The sequence below is a fragment of the Ranitomeya variabilis genome, chromosome 4 (assembly GCF_051348905.1).
Source record: "Ranitomeya variabilis isolate aRanVar5 chromosome 4, aRanVar5.hap1, whole genome shotgun sequence".
Taxonomy (NCBI): domain Eukaryota; kingdom Metazoa; phylum Chordata; class Amphibia; order Anura; family Dendrobatidae; genus Ranitomeya; species Ranitomeya variabilis.
The window spans coordinates 652,617,041-652,637,103 of NC_135235.1; the positions used below are offsets into that span (position 1 = coordinate 652,617,041).

Sequence of the window (20,063 nt, forward strand, 5' to 3'; positions counted from 1 at the left end):
TCAGACGTTAACCACTGGGAGAGGTGATCCTGATGAGACACAGATATCTGAGGCTCACGTGGACTGTACTGTGCTGTCAGAGCAAGAAGAGGAGGGTGACTCCAAGGGCGAGGAATGTGATAACACAGAGGATGATGATAATGATGAGGTGTTAGATCCCAGTTGGTGTGAGGATATACACACACAGATGAGTAGGTCATCTGAGGAGGAAGAAGAGGATGTTACAATGCGCCGTATATCGCAGAACGTAGTGATGCAGTCAGAATGAGTGATGCAAGCTCAGCCACAACTGTGCTTGTGACCAGCAGTGTCCACGGGTCTGCAAGGGTTGCCTAGCCTGGGCCTTTTTGACACTGCAAAGGATGAGCCAACTCATGTAATCTGCCTACTTTGCAAAACAAAACTGAGTCGAGGAAAAAAAGTGCAATACATAGTTATTAAGGTTGAAGGAAGACTTTAAGTCCATCTAGTTCAACGAATAGCCTAACCTAACATGCCCTAACATGTTGATTCAGAGGAAGGCAAAAAAAAAACATGTGGCAAATAGTAAGCTCCACTCCTGGTCTATGAATAAAAAGATCATCAGAAAGGTCTTTGTACTGTCCCCTCATATATTTATACATTAAAATAAGAGCACGCCTTAGTCTTCGTTTTTCCATACTAAATATCCCCAAGTGTAATAACCTATCTTGGTATTGCAGACCCCCCAGTCCTCTAATAACCTTGGTCGCTCTTCTCTGCACCCGCTCTAGTTCAGGTATGTTTTTCTTATACACCGGAGACCAGAACTGTGCACAGTATTCTAAGTGTGGTCGAACTAGTGACTTGTATAGAGGTAAAATTATGTTCTTCTCATGTGTATCTGTGCCTCTTTTAATGCATCCCATTATTTTATTTGCCTTTGTAGCAGCTGCCTGACACTGGCCACTGAATATGAGTTTGTCATACACCCAGGTCTTTTTCATTCACGGTTTTGCCCAGAGTTTTAGAATTAAGCACATAGCTAGGTCACGAAGCGGCGTTGGAAGAAAACACACCTACCGGACGACTTCATTGTTTTCAAACAAGCTACACTTGCCTTCAAATTAGCCCTCACCTCTGCTAAACAGACCTAATTCACAAACCTTGTATCTTCTTTATTCTACAACCCAAAACAACTGTTCAGCACATTTAACTCTCCTCCGCCCACCACTGCCACCTCCCCTCATCTCTTCATAGGACTTTGCCACCTACTTCAAAAACAAGATAGACCAAGCAAGGCAAACCTTTACTGTTCCACCACCCCAACCACTCCATATACCAGACCTCTGCCCTGCCCTAATAACCTCCCTCTCCAACATCACTGAAGGAGAGCTTACTCACCTCCTTTTCAAATCACACCTCACCACCAGTGCACTTGACCCCATCCCTTCCCACCTGCTCCCCAACCTCACTAACATGATCATTCCAGCCCTAACCCATCTCTTCAACCTATCACTATGTTCTGGTACCTTCCACTCTGCCTTCAAACATGCCACCATCACACCCATCCTCAAAAAAACTAACCTTGACCCAACTGCTATGCCCAGCTATCGCCCCATATCACTGCTCCCGTTTGCTTCAAAACTCCTTGAGCAGCATGTCCATGCTCAAATTTCCTCCCACCTTTTATCTAACTCTCTTCTTGACAACCTCCAATCTGGCTACCGCCCCCACCACTCCACCGAAACTGCCCTGACGAAAATTACTAATGACTTACAACCAAAGGTAACAGACAGTTCTCCATCCTCCTCCTTCTTGACCTGTCCTCTGCCTTCGACTCAGTTGACTACTGCCTACTGCTACAGATTCTTTCTTCTTTTGGCATCAAAGACCTTGCCCTGTCTTGGATTGCCTCATACCTTTCTGACTGCACCTTTAGCGTTTCCCACTCCCACACTACCTCCTCACCCCGCCCTCTCTGTTGGAGTCCCTCAAGGCTCTATCCTAGGGCCCCCACTTTTTTCCATCTATACCATTGGCCTAGGATAACTCATAAAGTCCAGTGGCTTCCAGTACCACCTGTATGCGGACGATGCTCAGATCTACCTCTCTGGCCCAGATGTCACCTCTCTACTGTCCATATCCTCCTTCTTCACCTCTCGCTTCCTAAAACTCAATGTAGACAAAACCTGAACTCATCATCTTTCCCCCTATCTCGCATATCCCCCCAACCTTATCTATCTATTATGGTAAATGGCATTACGCTCTCTCCCGCACCTGAAAACCGCTACCTCGGGCTACCTCTCGACTCTGCCCTGTCCTTCAAACCGCACGTCCAAACTCTTGCCACCTCCTGTCGCCTCCAACTTAAAAATATTGCCAGAATCTGTCTCTTCCTCAGCCCACAATCTACTAAAACTCTTGTGCATGCCCTCATCTCCCGCCTCGATTACTGCAACACCCTCCTCTGTGGCCTCCCCGATAACTCTCTTGCACCACTCCAGTCTGTCTTCAACTCTGCTGCCCATCTAATCGACCTCTCTCCTCACTACCCCGCTGCTTCTCCCATCTGCAAATCCCTCCACTGGCTCCCATTTCCCCAACGAATCCAGTTCAAACTGCTAACACTGATCTACAAAGCCATCCACAACCTGTCCCTTCCCTATATCTGTGAACTAATCTCCCAATATCTTCCCTCACGTAATCTTCGATTCTCCTAAGACCTCCTACTCTCCTCCACATTTATTCGTTCCTCACACAACCGCCTCCAAGATTTCTCCCGAATATCCCCCATCCTCTGGAATTCCACTCCTCAACACGTCCGATTATCCACCACCCTCGGATCCTTCAGACGAAACCTGAAAACCCTTAAGTGAGTCGCCCGCCAGGGCCGTGGGGTACCCGGTATCGGGTCCGGTGTTCACAGGGGGATGTCACGGTGGCGACCTGGTCTGTGGCCCTGGGCGCCAATGAAAAAGGAGAAATTGAATAAAGTTTATGTTCGTGATGCCACCTGTGGTATTCGGTCAGTGGGGACCGACGTTGCTTTAAAGGGTCCACTGGGGTGATGTTATGGCAGCTAGATGGTATGACTCCCCACAGGTGAAGTATATCACCAGGGCTCCCAGTGTGTAGATGGAAAATGGTGAATGGTGCAGTAAAGAACGAGGACACAGGTTTGCAGTCTCTTTACCTGGTTTACTGAAGACTTCAGGCAGCCACAGTCCAGGGCACTAGATCACAGGGAAGGCAAGGTCCAGCCGTCTTGGAAGCAAATCCAGAGTCCCCTTTCCCAGGTGGAGTTAAAAGCCTTCCTTATAGCGTGGTGGTGTTGTAGTCCCTTACTGCCTATGGCTTCTGATAAGGTCCTCACAGTTCTTCTCTGTCTCCCTGATAGGATAGGACACAAACCCGTATGACTGGTGGCTCCTGCCTTTTTTACAGGGACTCTATCATGCCCCGGGCTCTATGCTTCACTTGGCCTCCTGGGTATTGAGGCAGACAAGTAACTTGCAGTTCAGCTGTCCTGCCGGTCTCTGCTATAAGTCTTTGAGTCCCTTACAACCTCGGTGTTCTGGCTACCGGTAATCTGCGCTTCAAAATCGGATAGTTGATTTGCAGCTGGTCACCCCTGATATCACTCTTCTGTGCTTCGCTCTACTTCATGCTCACTGAACGATGTCCTTTCCTTCTGTATGTTTCTTTCTCCAGGGGTTGTAGTACCTCAGACTACAGGGCCCCTTCAGTCCTTCCGACACTCTATGTTGGTCTCCTCTCTTCCTCTGTCTCTCTGAACTCTCTGATCCCTTTTCCTCCTGATCAGAATCTATTTATAGTGGAGCTCACCTTAAACAGGTTTAGAGCTCCCCCTACTGCCTGGAGTGTGAACATGTTAGGTGCATTGAGATTACCTGATAAAAGATATACTTCATTGCTTCCAAACGTAACATCACTCTCTCCATAAGGAAAGCAATGTCACTGTGACGACAAGGTCCCTTGGGCGTCACACTCCCCCCCCTGTTAAATCCAGTACTCCCGGACTGGGAAAAGAAAACAACAGTTTAAATAATGCAAACATTTTGAAAAACATTTCAACAATAATAAACTTTGGCTTCCCTTTATGGGAGGTATTGACGCTTAAACGTTGCAAAGACAAGTTTATAAAAGTACATCAGGTCTTATACTATGGTGTCCTTGTTTATAAATGAAAGTACTGATGCGAGGGATCCGTCATAAACCCCCAACGTAGGACTTGGGCGTGCTGCAAGGCGTATCCAGCCCCGGGGTTCGCCACGCCAGATGGTTTTCCTTTGGGTCTGTGAAGAAACAAGCAAACAAGGCCCTACCCAAGCTTGCAATATGGGTAAAACCATGGTGCACCTTGAGGGTTCCAACTATGTACAACTACAGTTTTTGGGTAATTCACTGTCCATTACCCTATTGTCCATTTTAAACCTGTAACAATCATAAGCAAGCAATTCAAACAGGTAACTGCAATTATTGACATTTTTAGTCCCTGTACCTGGTTGGAATTTGACCTTTGATACTATGAGTAGACCTACACAGTTCCTGGTCTAACATGCCTGCTGCTACTGTAGTGGACCCACTAGTGTGTGTACTATTTGTAGGCCTGCTTTGTGTAGGTAAATTGGTCAAGCGTCTGCATCTTCTTAGATTCACCATAGGTCTAACAGATTCACCAATAGCAGAGGGTGGATTTTCTGGTTCCACTGCTGGGGTGACATTTGCTGCTTGAACCCGCTGGTGTAAAGTCTCTTCTGGTCCAGGATGGTTCTGACTCCCTTCTTCTGGTATTACCGGCTGGGGGAAAGTCAAGACAGGTATCACTATGGCCTGATGTATTTGAGTCCAAGACTAAGGAAAATCTCTAAGAACGGTGTGAATTTTCCTTTCTTCTTATTTCATGGGTGGAGATGTTCCTGGGTCTGTTTCTCTGTTCCTCAATTTATCAGGGCATACTTTGAGATGGTCTCTGGATACTGTAGTCGAACTTTCTCCTCCATCTTTACTGATAAGGCAGACTTTCGTGTTGTCCAAGTTTGAGGGTAGGATAGTATACGTTTCTGCTTCCCATTGGTTGTCAAGTTTGTGCATTCTTCTTTTACATTTTAGCACTTGCTCACCTGGTGACAAGGGAATTGCAAGGGCACGTTGGTTATAGTCTTTCTCTTGTTTTTGTCTTGGTTGATATAGACTTCATTCTATGCACTCTTGTACTTGGCGGTACTTTTGTTGTCTCTCGGTATCCCAATCTGCATCTGGTGAGGTATTTTCTGGTGTTAGGACTCCCATGTCTAGATCAACAGATAGTTTACTAGATCTTCCTCTCATCAGGTATGCTGGAGTGAAGTTGGTGGAGTTCGCTGGGATATGGTTGTACTAGTCTACCAAGTCTGGTAACTTTTCTGGCCATAAGTTCCTTTCAGGTAAAGGCATGGTCTTCGTAAGTCAATTACTACTTGGCTCATCTTCTCACACATTCCGTTGGTTTGTGGGTGATACAAAGTTGTTCTGATCTTTTTGCATCCATACAGGTTGCAGAACTCTTGAAACACTTCCGCTTCAAATGCCGGTCCTTGATCAGTAAGTACCTTCTCAGGATATCTAAGTTATTAGGACTAGGAAGTGGACCCTCTGGGTCACGACTTCAGAGCCCCCTAGGGCGAGTGAACCAGATGGTACCACCCCCTGTACAGGGAGTGTTAGGGACAGGCCCAAGGAGGGTGAAGCCGTGACAGCCGGAGCCAAAGGGATGACTGAGGATAGCACAGAGAGGGAACAGAAGAAGCTAGAATGGCAGAGGTACCGGACAGATGAAGGAAGCAAGGACTGGGCACTAACCGGTAGGATGCTAGCACTTGACAGAAGGAGACAATGGAGATTCAGGACTGGCAGGAAACGGCAGGACCACATGGCCGGCTAGGTATGACAGGAACGCAGAGCCGACTGGATACGGCAGGAATGGTGGAGGCAGGAATGCAGGACTGGCAGGACACGGCTGGAATGCAGAACTGGCAGGACACGGCAGGAACACAGGACTGGCTGGACACGGCAGGAACAAAGGACTGGCAGGACACGGCAGGAACACAGGACTGGCAGAACACGGCAAACAGAGAAGGTAAGAGACACAGCGAAGATAGCAGGGATCAGAGCCAGGGAACCTAAGGGAATGCTGGCGGAAAACCAGCAAACGCAATAGAGGCAAAGGCGTCTTACCCGGTGCGATGCAGGGGAGAAATACCCGATGGGCACCGCCATATTGGGGGCAGAGCCAGCGGGTCACGACCTCCCAGAAGTCCCGGCGGTGAGAGGAGCACGTCTGCGCATGCGCGGACCGCCGAAGGGACGAACGCCAGGGAATCCAGACAGGGAGGAGGAGCATCGGGAGCGCGCCGGCCGGACAGGTAAGTATAGCGTGGTGTAACATAAGTGGTCTACAGAAGTGCTGTTGGAAGGCCTTGGCTGCCGTCTTTGCTGTCTGGTCCTTGACAGGTACAACTACCAGGAATCTGGAGTAGTGATCCGCAATAGTCATAGTGTAGACATAGCCTGACCGGCTTGGAGTTAGCTTCACATGGTCTAAGGCCACCAGTTCAAGTGGCTGTTTGGTGACTGTGCGCTGTAGGGGAGACCTCTGGCTGTCACGGTCCTTTCTGCGCAGGTTACATGGGCCACACTCTTGGCACCATTTTTCGATGGCTTTGCTCATGCTAATCCAGTAGAATCTTCCACGTAGCAGGATCTCTAACTTCTTCCATCCGAAGTGTACTGCTCTATCATGGTACGCTTCCAGAACCATTGGTGCATCTTATATTGGGACCACTATCTGCCAGACTAAGTCGTGAGTGCATGGATCGATGTTTCTTCGGCACAACTTACCATTGTAGATACATAATTTGCCTTTCTCCTTCCACAGTTGTTTCGTCTCTTGTGGATCATCTGGACCAGGATGTGAATCTGCCTGTGTCAGCAGCTCTTTCACCAGATGGACCGCGGGGTCACTGTCCTGGGTCTCTGCCCATCCATGATGGGGCAATGGGTTTAGTGTGGCTTCTCGTTTGTTATTGCGCCTGTTCCTCACATAATGGGAATACTGAGTTGCCCTGGGGTGATGGAAAGCTGGTAACTCTATTTCTTCGAGTGTTTCTTAATCTTCTCCCATTTCCGGCAAGTTGGGCATCCTGGACAATGCATCGGCATTCGCATTCTTGTGCCCTGCACAGTACTTGATGGTGAACTCATAATTGGACAACCGGGCCATCCATTGTTGCTCCAACGCACCTAGTTTTGCTTTCTCCAGGTGTGTCAGCAGATTGTTATCCGTGAAGACGGTGAATCTTGCTGAGGCCAGGTAGTGCTTGAACCTCTCTGTCACCGCCCAGACGATAGCAAGGAACTCCAGCTTAAAGGAACTGTAGTTCTCGGTGTTCCTTTTGGTGGGATGAAGCTTCCTGCTGGCGTAGGCAATTACCCTTTCTTTGCCTTTCTGTACTTGGGACAACACGGCTCCCAGTCCCATGTTTCTGGGGTCCGTGTACAGCAGAAACGGTTGGTCATATTCAGGGTAAGCCAGTACCTCATCCCACTGTGAGAGCCAACGTCAATCGAGTAAAGGATCTCTCCAGTCCATCGTCCCAGTCAAATGGGGTATTCTTACCCTTGGTTTTCTTGGATTGGCCCACTAACAGGTCTTGTAGTGGTGCGGCTATCTTGGTGAAGTCTTTGATAAATTTTCTGTAGTAGCCTACCAACCCGAGGAACTGCCGGACTTCATGGAGGTTGCTGGGTTTCGGCCAGTCTCTGATCACAGTGACCTTGTCAGGGTAAGGGTCTGGTGCCACTCCTTTGGCGCTTACCACATGGCCCAAGTACTGCACTTTGGGCTTTAACAGATGGCATTTGGATGATTTTACCTTTATGCCGAAGCTGGACAGAGCTTCGAACACCTCTGCCAGGTGCTTCAGGTGGTCCTCCTAAGTCTTGGAGAAGATGATGATCATAACATCCAAGTACAGCAAGACGGTTTCGAAATTCTTGTTTCCAAGACAGCACTCCATCATCCTCTAAAATGTTCCTGGTGCATTGTACAGTCTGTACGGCATGTAGTTGAATTCACAGAGACCCATCGGTGTGGTGAAGGCCGTCTTTTCCTTATCCACCTCTGCCACGGGAACCTGCCAGTACCCACAGGTGAGATCCAAGGTAGAGAAGTAGTTAGCAGGTTTTAAAGCAGCTAATGACTCTTCTATTCTGGGCAGTGGGTATGCATCATTGTGTGTAATGCGATTTATCTGCCTATAATCAACACACATTCTCATCGTGCCGTCCTTTTTCCTGATGAGGACTAATGGAGCTACTCAGGGGTTACATCTGTCTCTAATTACCCCAGCCTCCTTCATCTCTCATAACATGTCTTTGGCACACTGATAATGGGCTGGAGCAACAGGCCGGTATCTCTCCTTAATGGACGGATGATCTCCCGTGGGGATATCATGTTGAATCCCTTTTACCTGCCTAAAATCTAGGGGTGCTTGCTGAATACCCACTCATACTCATGGACCACCCGGTAAGCCCCTTGTTTTTGGTGTGATGGGGTAGAGTCAGTGCCCACGTGTAATTTCTGATACCAATCCTCCATTTGTCCTGCAGAGCCATTGTCCTCCGCCTGGTTGGATGGGACCAAGCGTTCTGTTGCCTGTATTACATTATTATCAACAGTAAACAGTTTGGCAAGTGTGGCATATCTGGTTAGGTGGACCTCTTTCTCTCCACAGTTAATGACATGTACTGGTACCCTCCCCTTGCGGACTTCAACCACCCCTCTGTCAGGATTGTGGGCCTACTATCTGAATACACAGGTGTCACGGGGGTCCTACTCCGGTACCACACAATCCACAGAGCAAGAGAATAGTGAACAATTCCAGAACCTTTACTTATGCAAAAACACGAAAGGACCATATAATCCACCACACAAAGGTAAAATAGTCCAAAACACGAATGCAGTTCAGTAACAGGATAAAAGTCCAACAATCCAGCAGACAGAGGATAAAAAATGGTCCATATGCTTCCCCTTCTCTCTGACGTGCTGTGTTCACATCATTCCACACAAGACTGATCTGTGTCTCACCTACCTGATATTTGCAAGTCCCTCTCCTCATTTACAGGTTAGGGGGGTGGGTCGCAGGGGCTCATTGTTTCACCAAGCTAGGTCAACATGTCATTAGCATGTTAGCAAACAACATTATTCACTGACCCTGTGGAGAGATAACAATACAGAACTGTGGGGAGAATATCAGATGGCAAATAACCACTCATCCTACAAGAGAACACCATGAAAATAAGTAAAATATAAATATACACAAAAATGATACCCACATAGCATATCACACCATCACAACCGCTCCCCCCTCATAATAAGTGAGCACGACATTAGGTCTACACAGACCTCTGGCCTGCTCACTTTAGTCCACTTTGATCCACTGTTTATAGTTCCTTGTACAGTGGCAGGGGTTGCAATAATCATGAGCACTTGTTATCCATAAATTCCCGGGTCCTGGCTTTATGGTCATACCAGGCTTTTTGACTGGACTGGACTGTTCGCTGATGTTCATTAGCCAAAGTAGCTAGCTGGGTGAGACAGTCTCTGAACTCTAGAACGTAGGGAATGATGGGCGTTCCGGTATCTGCGATATCTCCTTCCAATTGTTATTTCAGAAGAGTGAGAGGGCCACTCACCTTCTGCTCCCACAAAATGACTTTGCAACTCCCCAATGTCATTTCCAAGGAGGATATCTGCAGGAAGTCCTCCCATAACACCAATCCAACACAGTGTTTCTCCAAAACCATAATCCAAACGTACCAAAGCTCGCTGTATATATTTGCGGACACCCCCCCCCACCAGGACAATGGGAATTCCCAGGCCCTGGTGAATTGCCTCGGGTCGAACCACACGGGGGTCAGCGATAGTCAGGAATGCCCCCGTGTCTCTAAATCCCAACACATTGTATCCATCAATTAAGACATCCTGCAGGTGACAATGCCGTTGCTCTGTATTTCTGATGGACAAAGGCTGGAGTCCGTACACTCAAGGAGGGGTATCTATGGTGGGGGTAGGGGTAGCTCTTCCTCAGGTGGGATGGAGTGCACAAGATGCACTGAATGAGGTGGGGCTGCATGGGGCTCCCTCTGAATCCTTGAGGGACAGCCAGACTGCAAATGTCCAGGTTGCCCACACCCGTAACATCTCCTCTCTGTGATACCCCCAGGTCATGGTCGGAACTGTTGGGGCCCAGGATTGTGAGCTGTGATTGTCATCGGCCTGGGACTGGGTGGAAGGGCAGATATAATCAGAGGGGGACGGGGCACGGGAGAACGCCGTGGTTCATTGTCCAGAAGCCTCCGCCATTGCTGTCGGATAGTAAGGGCTTCATCGGCCAGGGCTGCAGCTCTATCCACGGTGCACGGCGTGCACTCCCGGACCCATTCCCGTACCTCTGCGGGGCACTTGGCAAGAAATTGTTCTATAAGGAACACCTGTATAACATCTTCCACAGTAAAGGTGTTTTCTGCTTCCAGCCATCTCTGACATGCCTGGGACATCTTATGTGCATACATCCTAAACGATCCCCCCGTAGTGCATGGGAGGTCTCAGAACTTGGCCCTATATGAGTCTGAGGTGATAGCATGGTAATCCAGGATAGCCTGCTTTATAGTGTTATAATCCCGATTCCGCTGTGAGTCAATGGTTCGGAGTCCGTTCAGGAGTCCCACTAACAAACGCATCCAGCTAGAGTGGGGCACCTCCATCACAGCACACTGCTGCTCAAAGTCCTTGAAGAACCCCTCCACATCTCCAGAAGCCTCATCAAATGGCTTAAACTCTGTCCGGGTGATCCATACAGGCTCCCGGATCGTTGGGTTTACATTCCACATTGCGTTACTCCCTCTTTCAAGCTCCATTGCTTCTTGTTTCCGCTGTGCCCGGCGGGCAGCCTCCTCCTTGTACTCCTGAGAGACGCCTGGGCCCAGAACCGCCATCTCTTCTTCGTACCACACCACCCACTGGTTTATGGGGTGGTGGTCCTCGTCTCCAGTGCTCGTCCTTCAGACATATGGGGGGAGGTGGTCGGGCTGGTACCCACCAGTAGGTCAATTAAAGCCTATTTAGTCAGTCCCTGGTAGTTCAGGCCCAAGTCTCTGGCTCTCTCCTGTAAACTGGATACAGTTCAATTTCTGTACTCACTCTGTGGGTGGTTCTCCATTAGGTTACGCTCTGTTGATTCCGCTGCTTGCCACAAGTTGTCACAGGTTTCTTCTCTGGTACCACACAATCAACAGAGCAAGAGAATCTATATATATATATATATATATATATATATATATATATATATATATATATATATATATAATATATAATTGTCTAAGGGTTTTTCTGTCTGTCTGTCCTGGAAATCCCGCGTCTGATTGGTCGAGGCCGCCATGCCTCGACCAATCAGCGACGGGCACAGCATGGCGACAATGATGTCATAAAAGTTGCCTCGACCAATCAGCGACGGGCACAGTCTGCCGCTAATTCGCCTCGACCAATCAGAGACGGGCACAGTATCGACGTAGATGTCATAATGGTTGCCATGGCGACGATGATGTCATAAAGGTTGCCTCGACCAATCAGCGACGGGCACAGTCTGCCGCGAATTCTGGAATCATTATTGTCCATATACTACGGGGACATGCATATTCTAGAATACCCGATGCGTTAGAATCAGGCCACAATCTAGCACAGCATGGCGACGATGATGTCATAAAGGTTGCCTCGACCAATCAGCGACGGGCACAGTCTGCCGCGAATTCTGGAATCATTATTGTCCATATACTACGGGGACATGCATATTCTAGAATACCCGATGCGTTAGAATCGGGCCACAATCTAGTAGTGAATAATTCCAGAACCTTTACTTAGGCAAAAACACGAAGGGTCCATATAATCCACCACACAAAGGATAAAATAGTCCAGAACATGAATGCAGTTCAGTAACAGGATAAAAGTCCAACAATCCAGCAGACAGAGGATAAAAAATGGTCCATATGCTTCCCCTTCTCTGAAGTGCTGTGTTCACATCATTCCACACAAGACTGATCTGTGTCTCACCTCCCTGATATTTACAAGTCCCTCTCCTCATTCACAGGATAGGGGGGTGGGTCGCAGGGGCTCATTGTTTCACCAAGCTAGGTCAACATGTCATTAGCATATTAGCAAACAACATTATTCACTGACCGTGTGGAGAGATAACAATACAGAACTGTGGGGAGAATATCAGATGGCAAATAACAACTTATCCTACAAGAGAACACCATGAAAATAAGTAAAATATGAATATACACAAAAATGATACCCCCATAGCATATCACACCATCACAACAAGTTCTACCAGGACCTGGTAGTCTTTACCTCTGAGGCCTATTGCTGCCCGACACCATATTAACATTTCACTCCTGGGGGGTATTGTGATGGGGAATTTCTCCACCAGATAGTTCTACCTGCTGTCTCTGCACCAGAGCTCTGATTTCTTTCTGTAGGACATGTTGTTCACTGGAACCAGCAGTTTCGGCCACCTGTTGCAATAAGACAATTACCTCTGCAAGACAATTTTCTATGACATTGGTACCAATGGTCATCATGGGGTTACGTTCACGTTGGTCAATATCAACAATCATGATTCCTTGGGCCTTCAATTCTACCTGCCCCACTTTAATGGTGACCTCTTTGTACCCCACTTGTGGCAACGGCTGACCGTTACTGGCTACTATTGTAAAATCATCATCGTGGCCACGAGTAATGTCTGTGTCAGCCCAATACTGTTTATATAGAATGTAATGCATAGTTGTCACCTGAGATCCGGTGTCCAATAAAGTATTCATCGGGATGCTGTCGATCACAATATGGAGGACTGGTCGTCCTTCGATGTACTTGGCTCGCCCATTTTGTGGGCCTGGTCATCCTACTCCTGGGGGCTGGCCCTCTACCCCAGGGGTCGCTCGTTTAAATGACAGTACCTTGCGATGTGTCCTGTCTGGTCGCAGCGGCGGCAGATGGGTCGATAGCGATCGTCGTCTCTCCCTCTGATCGGCGGGAACCTCTTCTGTCGTCTCCAGGGGGCGTCCTCCAGTCTGGAAGCCAACTTGATCTTCTCTTTCGGAGATTCCTGCAGGGACTGCATGGTCTTAGCTAGTGCAGCTATGCTTTTTCTCAGTTCTTGGACCTGGAGGCGCAGTCCTGCTGAGGGATCATCATCCAGGATCTGTGCGTCGGCCTCAGCTGGGACCTGATGGCAGGGTTCCACCTCTTGGTGGTACATGAGGGCTGGACGCCTAGGGGGCACTGTGCGGCTGGGCTATGGTTCGTGTAGCACCCAGATGGCCCTGTCTTTAAATTATGCAAAGTCCTGGTCAGGGTTTTGCAAGGCCAAGATGCGCAGCTGGGTCCTGTGGTTGTTGGTCAGGAGCCCTTCAATGAACTGTTCCTTTAAGAGTTTGTCTCCATCCTGCACACTGTTATGGTCAACCTGTCTGACGGCCTGCAGTGCCTCTTGGAGATTAAGAGCATAGTCCCGTATGCTATCCTGTGCCCTCTGCCTGCACCCAAAAAACTTCATTTTGATTTCTGCAGCGGTGCGGGTGTCAAAGGTGGTTTTAAGTTTGGCAAATATCTGCTGCACAGTTCCTTTTTCCATATTTGGCCAGGATTTCACTTCTCTTAGGGCTGCACCTATCAATTGTCCAATTAAGATGCTGACATTTTGATGCTCCATCAGAGAATATACTTCAAACTAGATTGTGGCCCGATTCTAATGCATCGGGTATTCTAGAATATGCATGTCCCCGTAGTATATGGACAATGATGATTCCAGAATTCGCGGCAGACTGTGCCCGTCGCTGATTGGTCGAGGCAACCTTTATGACATCATCGTCGCCATGGCAACCATTATGACATCTACGTCGATACTGTGCCCGTCGCTGATTGGTCGAGGCGAATTCACGGCAGACTGTGCTCGTCGCTGATTGGTCGAGGCAACCTTTCTGACATCATCGTTGCCATGCTGTGCTAGGTTGTGGCCCGATTCTAACGCATCGGGTATTCTAGAATATGCATGTCCCAGTAGTATATGGACAATGATGATTCCAGAATTCACGGCAGACTGTGCCCGTCGCTGATTGGTCGAGGCAACCTTTATGACATCATCGTCGCCATGGCAACCATTATGACATCTGTCGATACTGTGCCCGTCGCTGATTGGTCGAGGCGAATTCGCGGCAGACTGTGCCCGTCGCTGATGGGTCGAGGCAACCTTTATGACATCATCATCGCCATGCTGTGCCCGTCGCTGATTGGTCGAGGCCTGGCGGCCTCGACCAATCAGAGACGCGGGATTTCTACGTCGATACTGTACCCATCGCTGATTGGTCAAGGCCCAGGCGGCCTCGACCAATCAGATGCGGGATTTCCAGGACAGACAGACAGACAGAAAAACCCTTAGACAATTATATATATATACTGTAGATAGGCTGCAGAGCCTTTCCTTAAAGTCACTTAGTTTATGAGACTCCCTGGAATATTGTGGAAGCCAGGCCGCTCCAGGAATATAGGGCATGGACAGCGGCATGATGGGCACTGTAGCTGCAGCGGGGTCCGGTTTGCTAGTAAAAGCTGCGAGCCTTTCAGAGCCTGGTGGCAATATGGGGCCTGCAGGTGTGTCTGCAACTGGGCCAGGGGGTGCATGTGGGAGTGGTTGTAACCATGAAGAGTGGGAATGCTCTATGCCGATAGGTGGGAGGTTATTTGTTTACATTGATTTATTGCTATGGAACCTGAAAACCCATCTATTCAGTAAAACCTACAGCCTGCAATAACCATTCTCCCACCTCACCACCACCTGAGCTGCCGCCTCACCACCATCCGAGCTGCCGACTCACCACCACCAGAGCCGCCGCCTCACCCCCACCAGAGCAGCGGCCTCACCACCACCAGAGCTGCTGCACTCCCGACCTTCTGTCTCTTCTTCATTATTCCATAGAATGTAAGTCCGCAAGGACAGGGCCCTCTCCCCTCTGTACTAGTCTGTCATTGTAAATTTGTTTACTGTAACGATATCTACAACTCTGTACGTAACCCCTTTCTCATGTACAGCACCATGGAATTAATGGTGCTATTTAAAGGGAACCTACCACCCCGTTTTTTAAAAATTAGATAAAAATAGTGTGAAATAGGGGCAGAGCTGGGCTTTACATTAGGGCCTTTTCGGTGCCTTTACACCCCCGTTAGGCTGCCCAAATACCTTTTGTGAAGTGGCCGTTTTCTGCTGTCACTCAAGTGGGTCAGGTCGGACGGGCGTGGTCACAGCGCTGTTTGTCCCCCAGGATCCTGCTCATCATTACGTTGGTGGCGTAGTGGTGTGCGCATGTCTAAAGAAGATCCACTGCCCAGGAGATGAATAACGGCGCGGTCTTCGCTATTCAGCCGTTTACCGGTGGGCGCGGCCATCTTTCCTGTGGCCGCGCCTGCGCAGATGGAGCGCTCTGCTGCCCGGGACTTCAGGAAAATGGCCGTCGCGATCTCCATCTGCGCACGCGCGGAATCCCGCGGCCATTTTCCTGAAGTCCCGGGCAGCAGAGCGCTCCATCTGCGCAGGCGCGGCCACAGGAAAGATGGCCGCGCCCACCGGTAAACGGCTGAATAGCGAAGACCGCGCCGTTATTCATCTCCTGGGCAGTGGATCTTCTTTGGACATGCGCACACCACTACGCCACCAACGTAATGATGAGCAGGATCCTGGGGGACAAACAGCGCTGTGACCACGCCCATCCGACCTGACCCACTTGAGTGACAGCAGAAAACGGCCACTTCACAAAGGTATTTGGGCAGCCTAACGGGGGTGTAAAGGCACCGAAAAGGCCCTAATGTAAAGCCCAGCTCTGCCCCTATTTCACACTATTTTTATCTAATTTTTAAAAAACGGGGTGGTAGGTTCCCTTTAAATAAATAATATTTAACGGGTTAATAGCCATGGGTGGATCGCGATTCCAATCGTGGTTGTTCCGGTGACTTGTCAGCTGTTCAAAACAGCTTACATGTGCCGGAAATTATGTGGGCTCACCGTTGGAGTCCACATTAAAGAGAGGGAGTCTGTCATTGGTGTACTATTACGCCTGTTGTCAGAAAAGGGTTAATGGAAAGCTAAATGATAGGAAAAAGTGTGGTAGAAAAAGATGCACAAGCAACCAGGATAACTGCAGCCTTGAAAGGATTGTTAAGAAAAGGCCATTAAAAAGTTTGGGGGAGATTCACAAGGAGTGGAGTCATTGCTTTAAGAGCCAACACACACAGATGTATCCAGGATATGGGCTACAAGTGTCGCATTCCGTGTGTCAAGCCACTCATGACCAATAGACAAAGCCAGATGCGTCTTACATGGGCCAAAGAGAAAAAGAGCTGGACTGTTGCTCAGTGATCCAAGGTGTTGTTTTCAGATGAAAGTAATTTTTCATTTCATTTGAAAATCAAGGTCCCAGAGTCAGAGAAGAGTGGAGAAGCACACAGTCTAAACTGGTTGAGGTGTAATGTGAAGTTTCCACAATCAGTGATGGTTTGGGGAACCATGTCATCTGCTGGTGTAGGTCCACTGTGTTTTATCAAGAGCAAAGTCAGCGCAGTCGCCTACCAGTTAGTTTTAGAGCACTTTATGCTTCCCTCTGTCAACAAGCTTTTTGGGGATGGAAATTTAATTCTCCAGCAGGATTTAGCACCTGTCCACACTCCTAAAACGTACCAATACCTGGTCTAAAAACAACAGTATCACTGTGCTTGATTGGCCAGCAAACTGGCCTGACCTTAACCCCATAGAGAAGAGGAGAGACACCAGACCCCACAATGCAGACGAGCTGAAGGCTGCTATCAAAACAACCTTGGCTACCATAACACCTCGGGAGTTCCACATGCTGATTGCATCCATGCCACGCATCATTGATGAAGTAATTGATGCAAAAGGAGCCCCGACCAAGTATTGAGTGCATTTGCTGAACATACATTTCAGTAGGCCAACTTTCCAGATTTTAAAACAATTTTTCAAGCTGTTGTTATTAAGTATTCTAATTTACAGAGAAAATGACTTTTGGCTTTTCATTGGCTGTAAGCCATAATCATCAACATAAACAGAAATAAACACTTGAAATAGATCACTCTGTTTGTAATGAGTCTATATGATATACAGTATGACTTTCACTTTTTGTATTGAAGAACTGAAATAAATTAACTTTTTGATAATATTCTAAGTTTGTGAGAAGCACCTGTATGTGTTCTGCACATGGGTTGACGGTATTTGTTCCTTGTATGCAGGGCCGCCATCAGGGCATGGCAGCCGTGACTGGCGTATGGGGCCCGGTGGGCAGAGGGGCCCGCATCGGGCCCCGTCTCATCTGCCCATCGGGCCCCTACCGGCAGCCGCAGGCTGAACCGGGCCCTTAGCTGCGGCCGGCGCTGCAGCGCTATTGAAGTGCGGGCCCGCACCCGCACTTCAATAGTTAACAGCCGCCAGCCAATCTGAGGCTGGCAGCTGACGTCAGCCGCAGAGTGCATGTCGCCGGCGTCTGACGTCATTGTCAGTCGCCGGCGAGTGCGCGCTGCAGCTGCGTGCAGAGAGCAGGAGCGCTGGAGGTAAGTAGAACTTTTTTTTTTTTTTTAATTGAGAGCGGCGATCCGGGGGGGGGGGGGGCCCAGGGCAGAGCGCTGGACACAGGAGGGCAGAACGCTGGACACAGGAGGGCAGAACGCTGGACACAGGAGGGGGCAGAGCGCTGGACACAGGAGGGCAGAACGCTGGACACGGGGGGCAGAACGCTGGACACAGGGGGGGCAGAACGCTGGACACGGGGGCAGAGCGCTGGACACAGGGGGCAGAACGCTGGACACAGGAGGGGGCAGAGCGCTGGATACACGAGGGGGGGGCCCAGGGCAGAGCGCTGGACACAGGAGGGCAGAACGCTGGACACAGGAGGGCAGAACGCTGGACACAGGAGGGGGCAGAGCGCTGGACACAGGAGGGCAGAACGCTGGACACAGGGGGGGCAGAACGCTGGACACAGGGGGGGCAGAACGCTGGACACAGGGGGGCAGAACGCTGGACACAGGGGGCAGAACGCTGGACACAGGAGGGGGCAGAGCGCTGGATACAGGGGGGGCAGAATGCTTGACACAGGGGGGGCAGAAAGCTGGACACGGGGGCAGAAAGCTGGACACGGGGGCAGAAAGCTGGACACGGGGGCAGAAAGCTGGACACAGGGGCAGAAAGCTGGACAGTTGGAGCGCCCCCACACCGCCGCAGGGCCTAGGGGTACCCGGAGCCGGGCCTCTGGGTCTCAGTCCTGGGGTTGTCACGGTGGCTAGACCCGGTCCGTGGCCCTGTTTGTCAGTGGGGGACGTCCGGTAGAATAAGTGATGATGATGGTGCAGTAACGGTGGTGTAGCGGTGCAGTTGTGGGGTGCAGGTCGCGGTAAATAACGAGGACACCAGGTTGCAGTCTCTTTACCTCTTTACTGGAGATCTCTCAGTCCGCAGTCCAGAATACGGTTCACCAGGCTGCGCAAGTCCGGTCGGTCCGATGGCACTTCCAGAGTTCTCCTCACAGGTGGAAATCAGTGCCCTCCTTCTTAGCGCTATGTGTTGTAGTCCTTCCCTGCTGTGCTCACGGAAAGTACCCCACAACTGTTGTGTCTGTTTCTTAAGTTCCCTCACAACTCGATTCACTGATGTTCTTCTCGTATTCCATCCCTCCCTGTTATTCAGGTTGGAACGGCACCCGTTTGTCAGGTAGGCCTGGAGTTCTTCCGGGACCCTAGAGACGCCCCTCTCCCGCAATTGCCCCCCAAGACTTCATAGGTGATATGTGGTAGACAGCCCGCCTTAAACTGACTGCCCTGCCGCTGTTTGGAGTATGGCTTGAAGCTGTATGCTATTCCACTCCCTCGGCGTTCCGGCCACCGGTAATGCGCCTCAGTAGGATGTTGCTCCGGTCCTACAGCATGACCCCTACTGGTATTCTCCTTTTTGCTTGATCTCGTTTCTCACTCAGCACAATCTATCTCGCTTCTAGTCCTTTCTTGGGCACCGCCGCTATGCTGAGCAGGCACGGTCCCGTTACGTTCTTTCTAATGCCAAGCCTCTGTCAGGATCCCACCCCTGACAGAGACCCTACTGTCTCTTCCTCCACAACACCCTCTGCCACAAGGTGTTGCTTCGTTCAATCCAGTCAGCTTTCTCCTCTAACTTCCTGCCTGACCCCCAGTTTACCCACTATGGTGGGGAGTGGCCTAATGAATAGAACCCTTAGCTCCCCCCGGAGGCCCTGCTGTGAAACATATTGGTGTCTGTGATACCTGGTCAGATGAACTCCTTCAGTGCCATTGAACGCACCATGGCTCCCCATAGTGGCGGATCCACAGTACTGCAACGACCAGGACTCTGGGGCGCTGCACTCCCCCCTGGTTAAACACAGTACTCCGGGACTGGGAAGAAAACAACAATACAGGTTAGCAAAAAGACATACAATTTTCGTTGAGTGCAAAACAATAAGTATACTTGAACAGGCTTCCCTTTATGGGAGGTGAGGACACTTTAACGTTACAAACATAATTAGATATCATAGCAACAGGCTACAATTAGCTCTCATTACCCAACCGGGTATTCTACTAGATGCAAACATTACTGACCAATAATTTAACTTTGCCTTTAAGGATATACACTCTTAATCCGCTAAAGACCTTCCTATAATCACATTATAAGGTATTTTAACTTTGCATTCGCCTTCTTTGGAATCTGCAGGACCGCCTGTCCTAACGGCACCAGACCTACTGCCTCTCCTTTCTATTACAGGACCGCCCCGTTCAGCCAGGGCCTACTGCCTTTTCAACTACTATACACAGTATAGAACATAACTTTTCTTTCAGTTTGAGAACACTGAGCCGGCTCTACTTGGCTCCTATAAGGACTCACTCACTAACCCCTACGGGTTCACTTTCTGTCCTTAGTAAC

The 20,063-nt window shown here is 49.4% G+C and overlaps 1 protein-coding gene across 2 annotated transcripts in view; it reads right to left on the reverse strand.

The window, feature by feature from the left end:
- The window catches only part of LOC143767429 (uncharacterized), a 162,437-nt gene that overhangs the window by 42,149 nt on the left and 100,225 nt on the right, over positions 1-20,063 (reverse strand). The gene's annotated exons all lie outside the window — the stretch shown is intronic.